Below are 16,444 nucleotides of genomic sequence, written 5' to 3' on the forward strand. Positions count from 1 at the left end.
TAAACCGAGAGCAGTTTACATGGCTGCATTCAATAGCTCCACCTTCCAAGCGCCACATCGCCCTCGATCCCACAAAAATCTCCAAAGAATCCCAACAATCTTTAGCCAAAATCACAGAACAAACTCCTGTCTGCCGCAGGTTCCCCATGATCTGGAACTCATCATCTGTTTACATTTGAAAGTGACTTTCTGTGCAGAGGAGGGGCGCTACTTCATCTGTAGCAGGCATACCATCTAATGGCAATAGAATTTGGCTGCCGGGATAGCCGGTCAACATCATCAATACCGACAACATCAATTTTATTATAAACATAAACACATTTGATATATTTCCGGTTCCCTTCAATGACATCGATGAGATCATCAACAATGGCATTGAACAATACCTCAGCATTGTGGATCTTGTACTCATGTAATATTTGATAACAAAGTTTTTCGTCAACATGTGTTAATGCCATTGTGTTGTTGAAGGAAATGCCACCAGTCTTTTTCCTCTTTGAAATATATCTGAGGAGGCCTCTTGTTTAAGCGCAAGCCCACTGCTTCCAATTCCCTTGTTAAAATTTGTCGATGACCCTCACTTTTAGATGCATCAAGAACCATTAACACTAGATCTGAAGACTTTGCAACCACAATCACCTGTCGACCACGACCCTTGCCTTCAGAAGCACCTTCAATGATTTCAGGAAGATCAAGAAGTTGTATCTTAGCATCATTGTAGTGTATGACACCAGGAATACAAGTAAGTGTTGTGAACTCATATGATGCTGCTTCTGAGAGAGTTCCAGTGAGTAAAGTAAGAAGTGTTGATTTCCCCACACTCGGTAATCCTATCAGAGCAACACGACCATGACCATATTTTGTGACTTCAAAACCATCACCGGCACCACTAGAACCCTTCGGTGGCTCCAATAGCTGTGTCCTCAGCTTCGCTATCTTAGCTTTAAGCTACCCGAGATGGTATTCTGTAGCTTTGTTCTTTTGTGTCCGTGCCATCTCGAATTCTATTTCCTTTATCTTCTCTATGATACCCATTGTGCCTGATCTTTCCTGTTCAGACTAAGAAGCTGAAAATTCAGAGATCCCAGTGACACATCTGTACAATACGTATATCCTCTGTCTCTAACGCCAATATTGAGACCATCTATGAATTGTCTCCACCATTTGGGGGAATAAGGCGCTGACACTCTCATTGATAAGGGTCTGGAAGAACTGTATTGCATCCTCATCATCCAAATCCAAACGGAACTTTTCTTGAAGCTTAAGAATCCCTTTCTCCGGATCAGATGCAATAGCAGGAACGCTTGCTCCAGCCATTGCTTCTACCATTTCCTTGCCCAGTTTCATTGGTGGTGGAAACGGTTTAGGATCTTTACCCAGAATGTAGCCAAAGTCAACATGAAAGAGTCTTCCATTATCCCTCAAAAGAAGATTATCAAGATGCCTTCAACCACTTAGTCTTTTAGAGAAGGCAAGGCAAGTATCTCCATAGCCAGTTGAAATAATGAGCAACCCATTTGTTGGCAGTGCAGTGAAAAGGTTTCTAAACCTCTTGTCCATGTGCTGCAAGATTGCCTGCAATTCTGATGAAACTTCATGGCCAAAGGTCTTTTTTGTGCTTTTGGCAAGTTTGTCACTACAGGTTGTCAATGCTATCATTTCTGCAGCTTGTGCATTCAAAGTTTGAGCATTTCTTATTTGGTTTTCATAATATGAATTAATTTCTGAAAACTGAGTCCAAACAAAATCCACATGTTCATTTTTCACCTCTTTTATGGCCTTGGAAGGTGCATCATCATCTGGCAGAGACAAGATGGCATTACATGAGCCAAGGGCATAGCGTTGTAAAACTTCCTTCTGATCAATAAGTGAACATCTCCTGCCATGATCGCTCAACAATGAAACTAATTTTTGATGAGAACCACATGGAGGATTTCCAAATGCTGGCCCATTCTGAATCTTCAGTAGTGCTAGATCCATTGCAGCTCTTGCATCTTCAATACTGTTGTGACCATTTTCAGATTGTTGAATCTCTCTGTTCAAAAACTTTTTTGCAATGATTCGTAAAGCCGGCTTAAAATGTGTGCCACGGGGATGTTTGTACAAGAGGGCTGTATCTATTACAAGATTGTGAATAACCTTCAATGCTAAAAGGTCGTTCTCCAATAAATGCCCAACAAGAACAGTTTCTCTGGAAACCAGGTTCAGAAATTCTTCCTGAATATCTTGAATTGTGGTTGTAATTGTAATTTCACCCGTTATCCCTTTTGCTGCATGTCAGATTTGGAACCCAAGAAGCCGACCCAACAACATTACATGAAATGTTTACAGTTTCAATTCGGTCATCACCTTTGCTGTGGTTTCCAACAAACTTGGATATATTATGTTGACCATGGTATCTAAGATCTCATCTTGATAGGATGAAGAACCACCAGAAACAATACTTTCGTTATTTCTCAGAGCAAAGTGTAAGCAAGGCGTTTCAAAACAAAGGCCTTTGCAGCACTGTGAGAAGTTGAACTAGATTTAATGAAGGCCTCCAAGAGAGGATAACAACAAGAAAGGCAGCATAATATACAGAAATAAATTGCCAGACTTTGGTTGCTGATAATGTTTCAAATTGTGCTTGTGCAGGGCTAGGAGCTTTGAAGTTTGCTGCTGTCTTAAGAAGAGCTAAAGATAAATTACATAATCTGAAAAGCAACATTAATGATTTCTTCTTCAAAACCCTGTTTTGAAGAAGAATTAATCTCTGGTATAAGACAGAGTCTAACATCGGCTCCATTTGGGATGGCAGCTGCAGCTCCGTGGAGGTGCCAAGAACCGCAGAACTTTGGGAGAGCAGACCGTGCCTCCACCATTGGGCAATGGAGTCATCATCAACAAATCAACACAGCTGAAGACTTATTTTCACACTGAAACTGAACTCAAACAAACTTCAAGCCAACTGAAACAAGATGCTGCCCTTGTGGCTGCTTATTTATTTACAAAACCTACTCTAATCTGTTGTACATATAATAGATCAGGTTATACTAAAATGCCAAATTAACCATGCAAGTAAACCTGAAATTGAAGCTGCTTGAGAATGCTGCCACGAAGTCACAAATGCAGTTGCTGGCAACCCTTCATGTGAGTACTGAGCTTGGTCACGGAAAAGATAGCCTGATCTGTCAATCAAACTGAAAAATGTGTCCATGTATGCTGCAATAGGATCACGGACACCGGCCTCTGTTGGCTGCCCCAACTCTGCAATGCATATTTCCAGCTGCACATTGTCAATGTATACCTCTATAGGCAAGTCTGTTATTGCTTGTTTCGATGGAGGAAGGATTTCCAAAAACTTTTTAGGGTCTTGGAAATCATAAGACTGAATTTGCTCATCGAGATACTGAATCTCATTTTCAACTCTTTCAACAACTAACTCATAAAATCTAGTTTTGCCTTCAAGATGAAGCTTCGGAGATTTCAAACATTGAAAGAAAATACTGAAAAATTCTTCATTAATTTCAATATCCGCTAACAACTCTCTAACGCCATCTAGAGCTTCACAAAGTGCAGGGTCTGCCACATACCCTACCATTGCATGAACATATCAACAGGCACTGGAATGTCTGGATCGAGTTGGAGTCGCCAGGTGAATGATTCAGCCTGCATAAGTGTCTGACTGCTGTCCACCATCAGCGTCAAATCTGAACTTGATACATGTACTGGGGTAAAACAATACAAATGAAGTGGTCGTATTCACAAGCTCACGGAGATTGACTGAAGCAGCGTTTATCTACTAACGCTAATGTAAAACAAGAGCGTTTTCGAAGGCTCCTGGCGTAACTTCAGGCTCCGTCTAAGACTTATGAAACAAACACATCAATCAACAAACAATTTAGTTCTTCCCCAGTATGGTCGCCACTATGTTAGCGCTTGGAATTCACCTAGGCTGAGATAGACAAACTCTCAAGGCTACATCAAACCATTTCACCTCGTAGCTAGCCCTACGAGGTATGAGAAGGCTCTCTCGGGTCAGATTTGATAGATCTTTCAATATGATTAGGCTGACCAATTAAGAATAAAGATTTTAGGCTAGTAAATTGATAAGGGGGGTTGATTTAATGATTTTTGGGGTTTTTTAATGGAATGACGGGGCTTTTCTGGGCTGCATGGGCAAAATCACAGCTTGAAACAGAGAAATATAATGACTACACAGGTTATTCAACTGAGGCAAGGTAGGCATGCAATTTAACACCAAATCTGGTTTCAAATGGGATGGCAAGACCGGTGAGGAGCTAAGGAGGGCAAATAATACTTCGAATCCTCCTTAAACAGAAGAAAACATTGAATTGAACAAACTTATAGGAGGAGCATATAATACTATGAATTCCTACCTAATCACTTCATTTGCTCAAATAGATATGATCATGAGGTGAATGAAACATAACAGTTTACATATGAGACAAAGGGAAAAACTTATGCTAAATCAACATACCACATGAATCTCAGCAAACAGAGCTGTGAAATTCCATTAAATTCTCTGCAGAAAACTGTACAATACAAAGCTCTCTGCTTCTCCAGCAGCTCCCAGCGCTCAGAAAAACTCCCCTCTCTCACTCTTCCCCTCTAACTCAAAAATGAATACAATAATAAAATCAAACTGCTGCCCAAAAACAGTGGCGCTGTTTTAACTGTCATTACAAAAAGTAGGAAAGGGGCGTTCATCTATTCTAAACATGGAACAACATTCCTCTACATCTTTTGATAATTGGCCATTTAAGCGATACATCTGGAGCGCAGATCTCCATAGAACCAGGATTAGAAATCTTAAACCAAATCACAATTTTTGGATGTGATAGATAGCCCCGATTTAAGTTCGGTTTGCCAAGTCACATTTGCCAATACAACGGATTTCAAACTAATATTCCACCGATTCGGCTTATAGTAACAACTAAACCGAGAGCAGTTTACATGGCTGCATTCAATAGCTCCACCTTCCAAGCGCCACATCGCCCTCGATCCCACAAAAATCTCCAAAGAATCCCAACAATCTTTAGCCAAAATCACATAACAAACTCCTGTCTGCCGCAGGTTCCCCATGATCTGGAACTCATCATCTGCTTACATTTGAAAGTGACTTTCTGTGCAGAGGAGGGGCGCTACTTCATCTGTAGCAGGCATACCATCTAATGGCAATAGAATTTGGCTGTCGGGATAGCCGGTCAACATCATCAATACCGACAACATCAATTTTATTATAAACATAAACACATTTGATATATTTCCGGTTCCCTTCAATGACATCGATGAGATCATCAACAGTGGCATTGAACAATACCTCAGCATTGTGGATCTTGTACTCATGTAATATTTGATAACAAAGTTTTTCTTCAACATGTGTTAATGCCATTGTGCTGTTGAAGGAAATGCCACCAGTCTTTTTCCTCTTTGAAATATATCTGAGGAGGCCTCTTGTTTAAGCGCAAGCCCACTGCTTCCAATTCCCTTGTTAAAATTTGTCGATGACCCTCACTTTTAGATGCATCAAGAACCATTAACACTAGATCTGAAGACTTTGCAACCGCAATCACCTGTCGACCACGACCCTTGCCTTCAGAAGCACCTTCAATGATTTCAGGAAGATCAAGAAGTTGTATCTTAGCATCATTGTAGTGTATGACACCAGGAATACAAGTAAGTGTTGTGAACTCATATGATGCTGCTTCTGAGAGAGTTCCAGTGAGTAAAGTAAGAAGTGTTGATTTCCCCACACTCGGTAATCCTATCAGAGCAACACGACCATGACCATATTTTGTGACTTCAAAACCATCACCGGCACCACTAGAACCCTTCGGTGGCTCCAATAGTTGTGTCCTCAGCTTCGCTATCTTAGCTTTAAGCTGCCCGAGATGGTATTCTGTAGCTTTGTTCTTTTGTGTCCGTGCCATCTCGAATTCTATTTCCTTTATCTTCTCTATGATACCCATTGTGCCTGATCTTTCCTGTTCAGACTAAGAAGCCGAAAATTCAGAGATCCCAGTGACACATCTGTACAATACGTATATCCTCTGTCTCTAACGCCAATATTGAGACCATCTATGAATTGTCTCCACCATTTGGGGGAATAAGGCGCTGACACTCTCATTGATAAGGGTCTGGAAGAACTGTATTGCATCCTCATCATCCAAATCCAAACGGAACTTTTCTTGAAGCTTAAGAATCCCTTTCTCCGGATCAGATGCAATAGCAGGAACGCTTGCTCCAGCCATTGCTTCTACCATTTCCTTGCCCAGTTTCATTGGTGGTGGAAACGGTTTAGGATCTTTACCCAGAATGTAGCCAAAGTCAACATGAAAGAGTCTTCCATTATCCCTCAAAAGAAGATTATCAAGATGCCTTCAACCGCTTAGTCTTTTAGAGAAGGCAAGGCAAGTATCTCCATAGCCAGTTGAAATAATGAGCAACCCATTTGTTGGCAGTGCAGTGAAAAGGTTTCTAAACCTCTTGTCCATGTGCTGCAAGATTGCCTGCAATTCTGATGAAACTTCATGGCCAAAGGTCTTTTTTGTGCTTTTGGCAAGTTTGTCACTACAGGTTGTCAATGCTATCATTTCTGCAGCTTGTGCATTCAAAGTTTGAGCATTTCTTATTTGGTTTTCATAATATGAATTAATTTCTGAAAACTGAGTCCAAACAAAATCCACATGTTCATTTTTCACCTCTTTTATGGCCTTGGAAGGTGCATCATCATCTGGCAGAGACAAGATGGCATTACATGAGCCAAGGGCATAGCGTTGTAAAACTTCCTTCTGATCAATAAGTGAACATCTCCTACCATGATCGCTCAACAATGAAACTAATTTTTGATGAGAACCACATGGAGGATTTCCAAATGCTGGCCCATTCTGAATCTTCAGTAGTGCTAGATCCATTGCAGCTCTTGCATCTTCAATACTGTTGTGACCATTTTCAGATTGTTGAATCTCTCTGTTCAAAAACTTTTTTGCAATGATTCGTAAAGCCGGCTTAAAATGTGTGCCACGGGGATGTTTGTACAAGAGGGCTGTATCTATTACAAGATTGTGAATAACCTTCAATGCTAAAAGGTCGTTCTCCAATAAATGCCCAACAAGAACAGTTTCTCTGGAAACCAGGTTCAGAAATTCTTCCTGAATATCTTGAATTGTGGTTGTAATTGTAATTTCACCCGTTATCCCTTTTGCTGCATGTCAGATTTGGAACCCAAGAAGCCGACCCAACAACATTACATGAAATGTTTACAGTTTCAATTCGGTCATCACCTTTGCTGTGGTTTCCAACAAACTTGGATATATTATGTTGACCATGGTATCTAAGATCTCATCTTGATAGGATGAAGAACCACAAGAAACAATACTTTCGTTATTTCTCAGAGCAAAGTGTAAGCAAGGCGTTTCAAAACAAAGGCCTTTGCAGCACTGTGAGAAGTTGAACTGGATTTAATGAAGGCCTCCAAGAGAGGATAACAACAAGAAAGGCAGCATAATATACAGAAATAAATTGCCAGACTTTGGTTGCTGATAATGTTTCAAATTGTGCTTGTGCAGGGCTAGGAGCTTTGAAGTTTGCTGCTGTCTTAAGAAGAGCTGAAGATAAATTACATAATCTGAAAAGCAACATTAATGATTTCTTCTTCAAAACCCTGTTTTGAAGAAGAATTAATCTCTGGTATAAGACAGAGTCTAACAGACGGGTCAGCAATCATGGAACCGCCTCGAAACTGTCAAAAAAGCCTCCAAAAATGTCCTGAAAATCAAATCGTTCTCGACATTCCAAGCTCCCAAGTTAAAAGTTACATGAGACAAAAAAAATCAAGTTTTGAAAAAAATTGACATTTTCAAAGCTTATAAAATATTTTTTTGACTCACCATTATTACCGTTTGAGTTGAGAGCACAAGGAGTGAAGAAAAAGAAGCAAGATTTACCATTCGCCAAATTCGACTATTCAAATCTTCCCAAAATCACCAGGTAGCCCTTAAACCCATCTTGTATTCATTTTTATTGGTTTTAAAACTTTTAATTTAATTTTCACCGTTGAATTTATGTCAAAAAATTTGTCACAACGTATACATGGGTTAGATATATGAAACCAGCATATACGTAGGCCCTAGACGCGACTGTGTATGAAACGAACCCGCGTATATGCCGTGAAAACTTCAAAACAAAAAACTAACAGTCCAAACTTGTTTTTTCCTCAGGATTCCAGTCACATGGAAGGAAAGAGAGCACACCATAGTGGATGATGAGGTTATGAACGATCCTCAGGCCCTAGATGCCTTAAGAGGATGCGGTTTGCTAAAGTTCTTCAAAATGCCAAACATGAAAGCAAACACTCGCTTGCTCGAAATGCTCATTCACTACTGGAGCATCGATGATGACTCATTCATGATTGATCAAATGCCACTCAAGATAGAGATTGAGGATATTTATTTCATCACAAACCTTTCTTAGAGGGAAGAGGTAGTATATTCCACAGGCAGGTCATGAGGTAGTCTCTCTATCGAGGACTACGTGCATATATATTGCCCGGGTCATCCAGAAATGTTTGGAAGTAAAATTCCAATCAAGCATGTGGAGAGTTTATCATTGAGGATCATCTTATTCACTATAGCCAAAGTGAACAGATCAACTTCCTTACACCAGGCTTCATGGCTTGCCATGAGCTTGGCAGTAGACTGTCTCACCATAGTATTTGATTGGTGTACTCCTCTTCTCACCAACTTGAAGAGCTAGCTTACATCTATCAAAAAGGGCCAGACCAAAAACTTTGGGTATGGTACTATTTTGTGCTCTTTCTTCTTTGAGAGGGTCCCAACACTCTGCCCTAGAGTATCAGTTTCGATCAACACCCCACGAGATCCACGGATGGGCAGGTGGGTTGACTTGATGAAATGACTAGGAGGTGGGGACGTTCCACAGACTGCTTTCAACGATGACTTCTTCTCTTGGTGGGAGCAGTAAATCATCGCAGTGGATGATTACCCCTATGCTAGCTTGGACTTCCGAGGAGATCCTGATCTAGCTTTACCACTGGCCGTGGCATGGGGCAACATAGGTAACAAATGTGTTTGATTTTATGATTTTACGATTTTTATGATATTTTTTCAAATATAAAAATGAACTTTGAAAAATATTTTTGATAGGATTTAAATGACTAATATGATGATCATGTTCCAGATATTGGGCCAGTATGACCAGATGGATTCCCACGGCATGGACATTGTGGTTGAGGTGTCGAAGAGGCGGTTGCCGATACAGAGCGACTCCTACACAGAGTTCAGCAACACTTGGTGAGATTAACTCACCGATTTCCGATGGAGGCTGTAGAGGATCTCCCTATAGATATGCAGCGTCATGTGGTTGGCATGCCGCAGGACTGGGTTTGGACTCTTAGGCGTGTGGCCAAAGCAGTAGTTGCATACTTAGCCACTCATCCTCAGCCGGGGCATTAGATGTACTGGACATGATTATAGGCATTTGAGTCCCAATTTTTGTATATTATTTTGGACACACTTATGTACACTCGAGATATTTTATGATATATATATATATATATATATATATACAGTTTCAACTTTTTGATGCTTGATTTTATTGTGATGAATGAATGATGTGCCAGTCTAATGCTTGATTAGTGATAGAATCAGCTAACCAATTATGAGATATTGGAATGCGCAAATAATTAATGTAAGTAAATTATCTTTGCAACAACCTCACCCTTAAATACTGGCGATATAAACATGGATCTCTTACCCGATAAATGTTATTCAATTGTGACACTATCAGTTGTGAATCAAGATAGACTACCGACGAATCGATTCCATAAGAAATTGCTTCGGATAGTAAATTAATAATGGCAGTATACTCAGCCATATTATTTGAAGTGGGACTAATGCATACTCCCCTTGACACCATCAACTGACCAATTGGATAGTAGATTACCCAAGCTGTGGAAGCGAGGTTCCGAGTGTGCTAACCAACACCATCGGCGAATCCAAAATATACCAAGTCATCCATCAATACCTGCCACAGTAGACCAAAAAGTGTTGATATCAAAAACTCCCAATGAGATATGTACAAAAATACAAAATGTACAAAGAAGTCATTGCCTAGCTGCTACTTAAGAAAAGTACTTCTTAAGGTAGATCCCATTTCAGGGATCTGCCAACTTATTTCCTTCAAAATCGACTAACTCATATGCCCCTTTTTCTAAAACTTGTTTAATTATAAAGGGATCGTACCACATAGGCTTGAACTTTACTACCCCCAAGGCATCCTTATCTTGGTCATAGACCAAGACAAGGTCGCCTTCAGAAAAGACTCGAGGATGGACATCTTTATCATACTAATCTTTAACCCTTTTCTTGTGAGCCTCATTGATTGTGGCGGCATCTCGACGCTGCTCATCGAGATGTTCCAAATGAAGGAGGTGCTCTTCGAGACTAGAAGCCTCTGGAAGGAGCTCAATAGCTAACTTGAGAGATGGAATTTCACATTCAATAGGGAAGATAGATTCCATCCCATAAACTAACTGAAAAGGTGTAAAACCTGTAGCAATATTTACGGAGGTTCGGTATGCCCAAAGAGCCGAATACAACATAAGATGCCAATTGGACCGATTTTTGTCGATCGTCCTTTGCAGGATCATCTTAAGGGTTTTGTTCACTACCTCGACCTATCCATTGGCCTGAGGATAATATGGAGACGAGTGCTCCTGTCAGAAACCCAATTTAAGAGCCAATTCAGACATTAGTTGGTTTTGGAAATGACTGCCATGGTCAGTGACAATCTCTCTCGGGATACCAAACCTTGAGATAATCTGATTGAAAAGTAACAATGCCACTATTTCACTATCTTTTTTATAAGTGGGCATGGTCTCAGCCCACTTCGTGAAGTAGTCTATGGCCACGATAATGTACTTGTGATTCGCTGCTGAAGGTGAATTACAAGTTGTAAAATCAATACCCCACTTAGTAAAAGGACTGGCAGTGACAACGAGGAAAAGAGGAGTTGGATGTGTGCGCATCTTTCGAGTAATAACTTGACAGGGGTGATAGCATTTGACAGCTTCAACACAATCTTTGAAGAGCGAAGGCTAAAAATAGCCGACATGCAAGATACGTTAGGCTGTAGCAAGCCCTGAAAGATGACCACCACAAGCTATAGTGTGGCAATCATTTAGTACTGACTTTGCTTCCTCTAAGGTTAAACAATGCTAAAGGATTGAATCAACCCCTCGCCAATATAATGTATCACCAATAATGACATAGTTCTTAGCCAGGTGACGTAATTTTCGGTGTTCATCCTTAGAGAAAGTAGAGGGAAACTTTGAATTCTGGAGATAGACAATGATATCTCCATACCAAGGGTCGAGTGAGGAGATGAGGAATAGATGTTCGTCGAGAAAACTTTCCTCATAAATAGTATCCTCTCCACAAGGCAGCTCGGAAATTAACTCCGCAAAAACCATAGATTTCTTAGACTTGGCAGACAAGAACTCGAGATTGAATACTTGTAAAATGATGATCCATCGATTGTATTTGCCCCCAATCACTCGCCTACTGAGGACAAATTGTAATGGATTGACTGCTACTAAGATAGAAGTTTTGCGTAGCAAGATATAATGGAGGAGCCGCTGGACAGCATGGATAGCTGCCAATGCCAACTTCTCAACAGAAGAATAGCGAAGTTTAGGACCTACCAAGCCTTGGCTCAAGTAATAAATCACATGCTCCATGAGAGCATCTTCTTCCTGAACGAGAACCATACCAATGGTTCATTCTGTAGCAATGAGATATAAAAGGAAATCCCTACCATAATCTGGTGGACTCAAAAGCGGGGCAGAGACTAATGTTTTTTTTCAAGGCATCAAATGACCACTATGCAAAGTCGTCCCATACAAATGGAACTCCTTTCCATAGACAACGCAGAAACCCTTTAGTGATCTCAACATAATTCACTATAAACCTTCTTAAGAAATTAGCCTTCCCTTGAAAACTTTGAAGTTGTCGAATTGAGGACGGGGGAGGCAACTGAATTATTGCCTCTACCTTGAAGGGATCAACTCAAATCCCTTTAGTTGACACAATGAACCCTAATAACCGACCAGATGTAACCGCGAAAATGCACTTATTGGGGTTCAACCGGATCTTGTAAAACTGAAATCGCTTAAAAACTAATCGAAGGTGAGTAGGATGATCAATTCTCTTTCGAGAACGAGCAGCTAAATTGTCCAAGTATGCTTCAATGATATGTTTGATGTCGTGGAAATCGTATGACATGGCCCACTGGAAGGTGGCTCCAGCATTTTTAAGACCAAAAGGCATCTTTCTATATGCAAAGGTATCCCAAGGACATATAAAATTTGTCTTATGTTGATCTTCAGGACGAATAGAGATCTGATTATAACCGGAAAAACCGTCCATGAAGGAGAAAATTTCATTACCTGCACATTCATCAATAATCTTATCAATAAATGGCATGGGGTAATTATCTTTAGGACAAGCTTTGTTTAGGTCTCTAAGGTCAATGCATACTCAGATTGTTCCTTGCTTTTTATCTACAAGGACTGGATTAGAAACCCAATCCGTAAGAGGAACAAGGTATATAAAACCCACCTTGAGCAGTTTCTCTACTTCAGCCTTAATAGCTGCTACTTTCCTAGGATTAACCAACCGAAGCTTCTAACGAATCGGCTTAGCATTTTCGTACGTCTTGATCTCATGTTGAACTATGGATGGATCAATGCCAGGCATTTCTTCATAAGACCATGCGAATACATCTCGAAATTCCTTAAAAAGGTCGGTGTAAATTTGAATTTCTTTAGGGGAACATTGGGCTCCGATGAAGAGATTCTCGATCACGTTAGGGTTCCTAGAGATGTTTATAGATATCGTTTTTGAAATCACCGAAATATTACCTTCAGCAAAAAAAGTGTGCTGGAGCCAAAGGATTTGATACCGTACAAACATCACTAGTAAATGGCTCGGAGAACCTAGATTCTACTTCCTACAACAGAGGAAGAAAATATGAATGATGGTGTAAGTCTTCCCAAGGTCGATCTACACCCATCATTACTTCTAGGATTGCTTCCTCGGATGGTAAAACCGTATCTAAGCAGTCCATAGTGAAGGTAGAATCAAGGGTCCAAGCTGGGGCCACATCACCATCTAACTCCTCCTCAGAGAAAGGAGTAGAATGGTTGTCTGTAGAATTGATGATAGACTGATATCTAAGCTCTGCTGCAGACATAGGAAATGCCATTCCACCAACTTTTCCTTCATCTAATGTGGTTGTAGGTGAAGGCAAGGTCCAAGGTTCTGAAAAATAATGATTCTGGAAGAACTCTTCCCGTGAAGACTCCTTGGATGATGAAACGACATTAATTCTAGCGATAGGAGAGGGAAAATCAAAATTACCCATCAATGAAGAATACATCCCAACTCCTAGATTCTTAGTAGGCAGAAGAGGGTTATCCACTAAGGAAACAGTAGAATCTGAAGTTGCTCGAGGATCAACTAGAGAATAATCCAATTGATCAACCTTAGCAACTTTCCCCTCATGAGGAAAGCAAATGACACGAAACTGAGTCGAAACAATGACATCCATTTCATATACCCAGTTCCTTCCTAAGAGGAGATTGTAATATAGGTTAGCATCAATGACTTCTACTTTGATATTGATGACCTTTCCCCCAACACATATGGGAAAGGCCGGGATAATCCCATGCAGCTTATGAGAATGCCCATCAAATGCTGTCAAGAGGATTGTTGAAGGAACAGCCGAAGGCGATCCGATGGACTTCCAACATGACATCGACATGACGCACGTGGAAGCTCCTTCATCAATAACGGTTCAAAAAATGTTAATTTTCCAGTATGTAGACTTTATTTGAAAAGCCATGTGATGAGGGAGTCACCTTTTGACATTAAGCATGTTGAAAGTGAGCACTAAAGAGTTATTTGGATCAACTGACCCTATCGCTGAAAGCAAAGCACTTCGTTGAGCTGGACATGACTAAAGAACCTCTAAAGTGGACATAGCGCATGGACTCTGAGCCAGATCCTCAACAATGGAGTAATTTTGGGTGGCCCTAGCATTAGGATTGATAGTCACACACTTAGCGGAACCTTTCGGTATCTGTGGTATAATCTCAACAGAGGGTCGCTCAATATGAAGGTTGGTATTTCCGGGAGTAGTTTTGTCCTTGGATGTTTCAGTTTCACCATAATCATGTGACCGAGTGGCCACATGGACATTAGAACCCATCATGAAAACATTTGATGATTTCTCCCCTTCCTGGTTGCCCCCTACAGAGGTACTAGGATTTGAATTTGCGCCAGCAAGCATCTACTACCCTTGGGGAAAAGGGTTGGTTAACATAGATTGAGAGCTAGAAGTCCCTTGCTGCCCTAAAAAACGTTGAGCGTCTTGAATCTTTGGGCAGAGATGAGTTAAATGGTCTCCATTGCATAACTTGCATGGAAACTTGACTTTCCTTCTAGACTCATTCCACCACCACCAACATTATTGCTAGGTTTATTTGCGTCAGCTTTCCCATCTTGACTCTTTTTCTTACCTTGTCCTTTCTTTTTCCCATTGGAATTTTGATTTCCTTTGGGTTTGGAAGATTGGACGACATTAACGGAAGAGGGTTGAGAAGACGAAGGGTTAGACGATGTGACCTGATTGGTAGTAACAGTTTGTAAAGACAACTGCTGCAATTGGCTCAACAGGTTCACCGCATTTGTGTCTATGGATCCAATGATACCATCTGCATGGGGACCTGGCTTTGACTTGGCTATATCAACCTTAGTCTTTGGAGCATCAGGCAAGATTTTTTGTCGCATCCCTGACTGAGAGTAAATTAGTTCTAACTGCTGGGCCTTAAAAATAGCTTGCTCTTCATAGTAGACTCCGGATGGAGAGACATCCTTAGATATCTCAGGTTGTAAGGATTTCAAAAACCATTTGAGATGGTATTCTTGAGGAATTTCAGATTTAATGAACCTCTTTCTTCGTCTCCATTCCTGAATATGATCAAAAATGTGAGTTGCCGTATCCTTATGAAAATTGGCTAGAAGTTCAGTTCCGGCATCATAACAGATGGGCAACTGGAAATGATTTGGGAAAATGTTAGCCAAATCGGTGAAAGATGTAAAACTTCCCCCTAGAAACTCTATATACCACTTGGCCACATTTCCAGTTAAGGTACGTTGAAAGAGTCTCAACCTAATCGAATCATCGATGAGGAATTTTGATGAGCACCACAAATGGAATGTGGTTACAAGGTCACCTGGGTCTTCACCACCCTTCCCCTCAAACTTTGGAATGTTTGATGGGAGTTTGGTTGGGACTGGAGGCCAAGTCGAATTGTATTTGATTGGATCGTTTCTCATATTCATGAGGTCTGGAAAATTCAACGTTGCCAGAAAAGGAAGCCTAGGAGGACCTTGGGGATTCCACCCAGATTAGGTAGAGTTCCCAAAGTTATAAAAAGATTGGCTGGGATTTTGTAAGGCACAGGGCTACCCGAAGTAACCAGCAAAACCAGCTGAACCAAAAGGTGAACCTTGTGATCCAGCAAAACTTAGAGTTTAACCAACTCTAGCCGAAAAACCACCATAATCGGTGAAGTTCCCTCCTAAAGGATTATAAGGAGTCGATAACCCCTGATAAGGATTCCAAGCAGAAGCTAAGTTTGGAATACTTTGAAAAGAATTAACTGTGGAGTACAGCCTATTCCCTCGTTGGCCAAAAAACGGATTCCCAGTTCCTATGCCACTAACCGCAGGGTTGGTCCAACCTTGAAAGGGATTGCTACCCTGTCCTGTAGAAGAAAAAGGCATAGATCCTATCGTTGGGTTGGAATGTGGTATATGACCACTTCCAAAAAGAAAACCCTAAAATGAAGGTGACCCACCCATCATCGATGTGGAGGCACTAAATGGAACTGATGGAATACCCTGTGAATGGGTGCCAAACAGGAAAAATCCAGAACTAGATGCATTGGCTTGGGAATTTCCACTTGTAGAAGGAATGGAGGTAGATACAACTAAGGATGTGCTAGCAAAAGACCCAAATAAATATGCAGAGGGGATGGAAACAGTTCCTCCCCCTTGTATTGATGTTGGGGTCTGCATGGTTGTAGCACATGTGGTAGAAGCCATGCTTCCAGTGGTGGTCATCGAAGGTAAGCATGTAATATGACCTGGACTTGACGGTCTCTGCGTTGGAGTCCCAACGTATTTTAATACGTCCAGATGACTAGAAGGTAGAGGAGAATTCAGAGCCGCTAATGACTCTAGGAGTTCTTCTACCTCAATGTTATCTTCCGATTGAAAGAGAACTCGAGAAAGAACTGGGGTGTTTCTCTCTAGTTCTGCGAAAGTACCAGGCCTATCTTGAACACTAGTGCCCC

The 16,444-nt window shown here is 40.9% G+C and overlaps 3 pseudogenes; all 3 read right to left on the minus strand.

Moving 5' to 3' along the window:
- Positions 1-212: 212 nt before the first annotated feature.
- Positions 213-1,088, minus strand: LOC149192948 (developmentally-regulated G protein 1 pseudogene; annotated as a pseudogene).
- A 358-nt stretch (positions 1,089-1,446) lies between these two features.
- On the minus strand, positions 1,447-5,085 carry LOC149192949 (small RNA degrading nuclease 5 pseudogene; annotated as a pseudogene).
- A 64-nt stretch (positions 5,086-5,149) lies between these two features.
- On the minus strand, positions 5,150-5,973 carry LOC149192950 (developmentally-regulated G protein 1 pseudogene; annotated as a pseudogene).
- Positions 5,974-16,444: the final 10,471 nt, after the last annotated feature.

This window comes from Pinus tabuliformis, chromosome 2_2 (genome assembly GCF_031772625.1).
Source record: "Pinus tabuliformis cultivar Carrire ecotype Pingquan chromosome 2_2, CPIR1, whole genome shotgun sequence".
Classification (NCBI taxonomy): Eukaryota; Viridiplantae; Streptophyta; class Pinopsida; order Pinales; family Pinaceae; genus Pinus; species Pinus tabuliformis.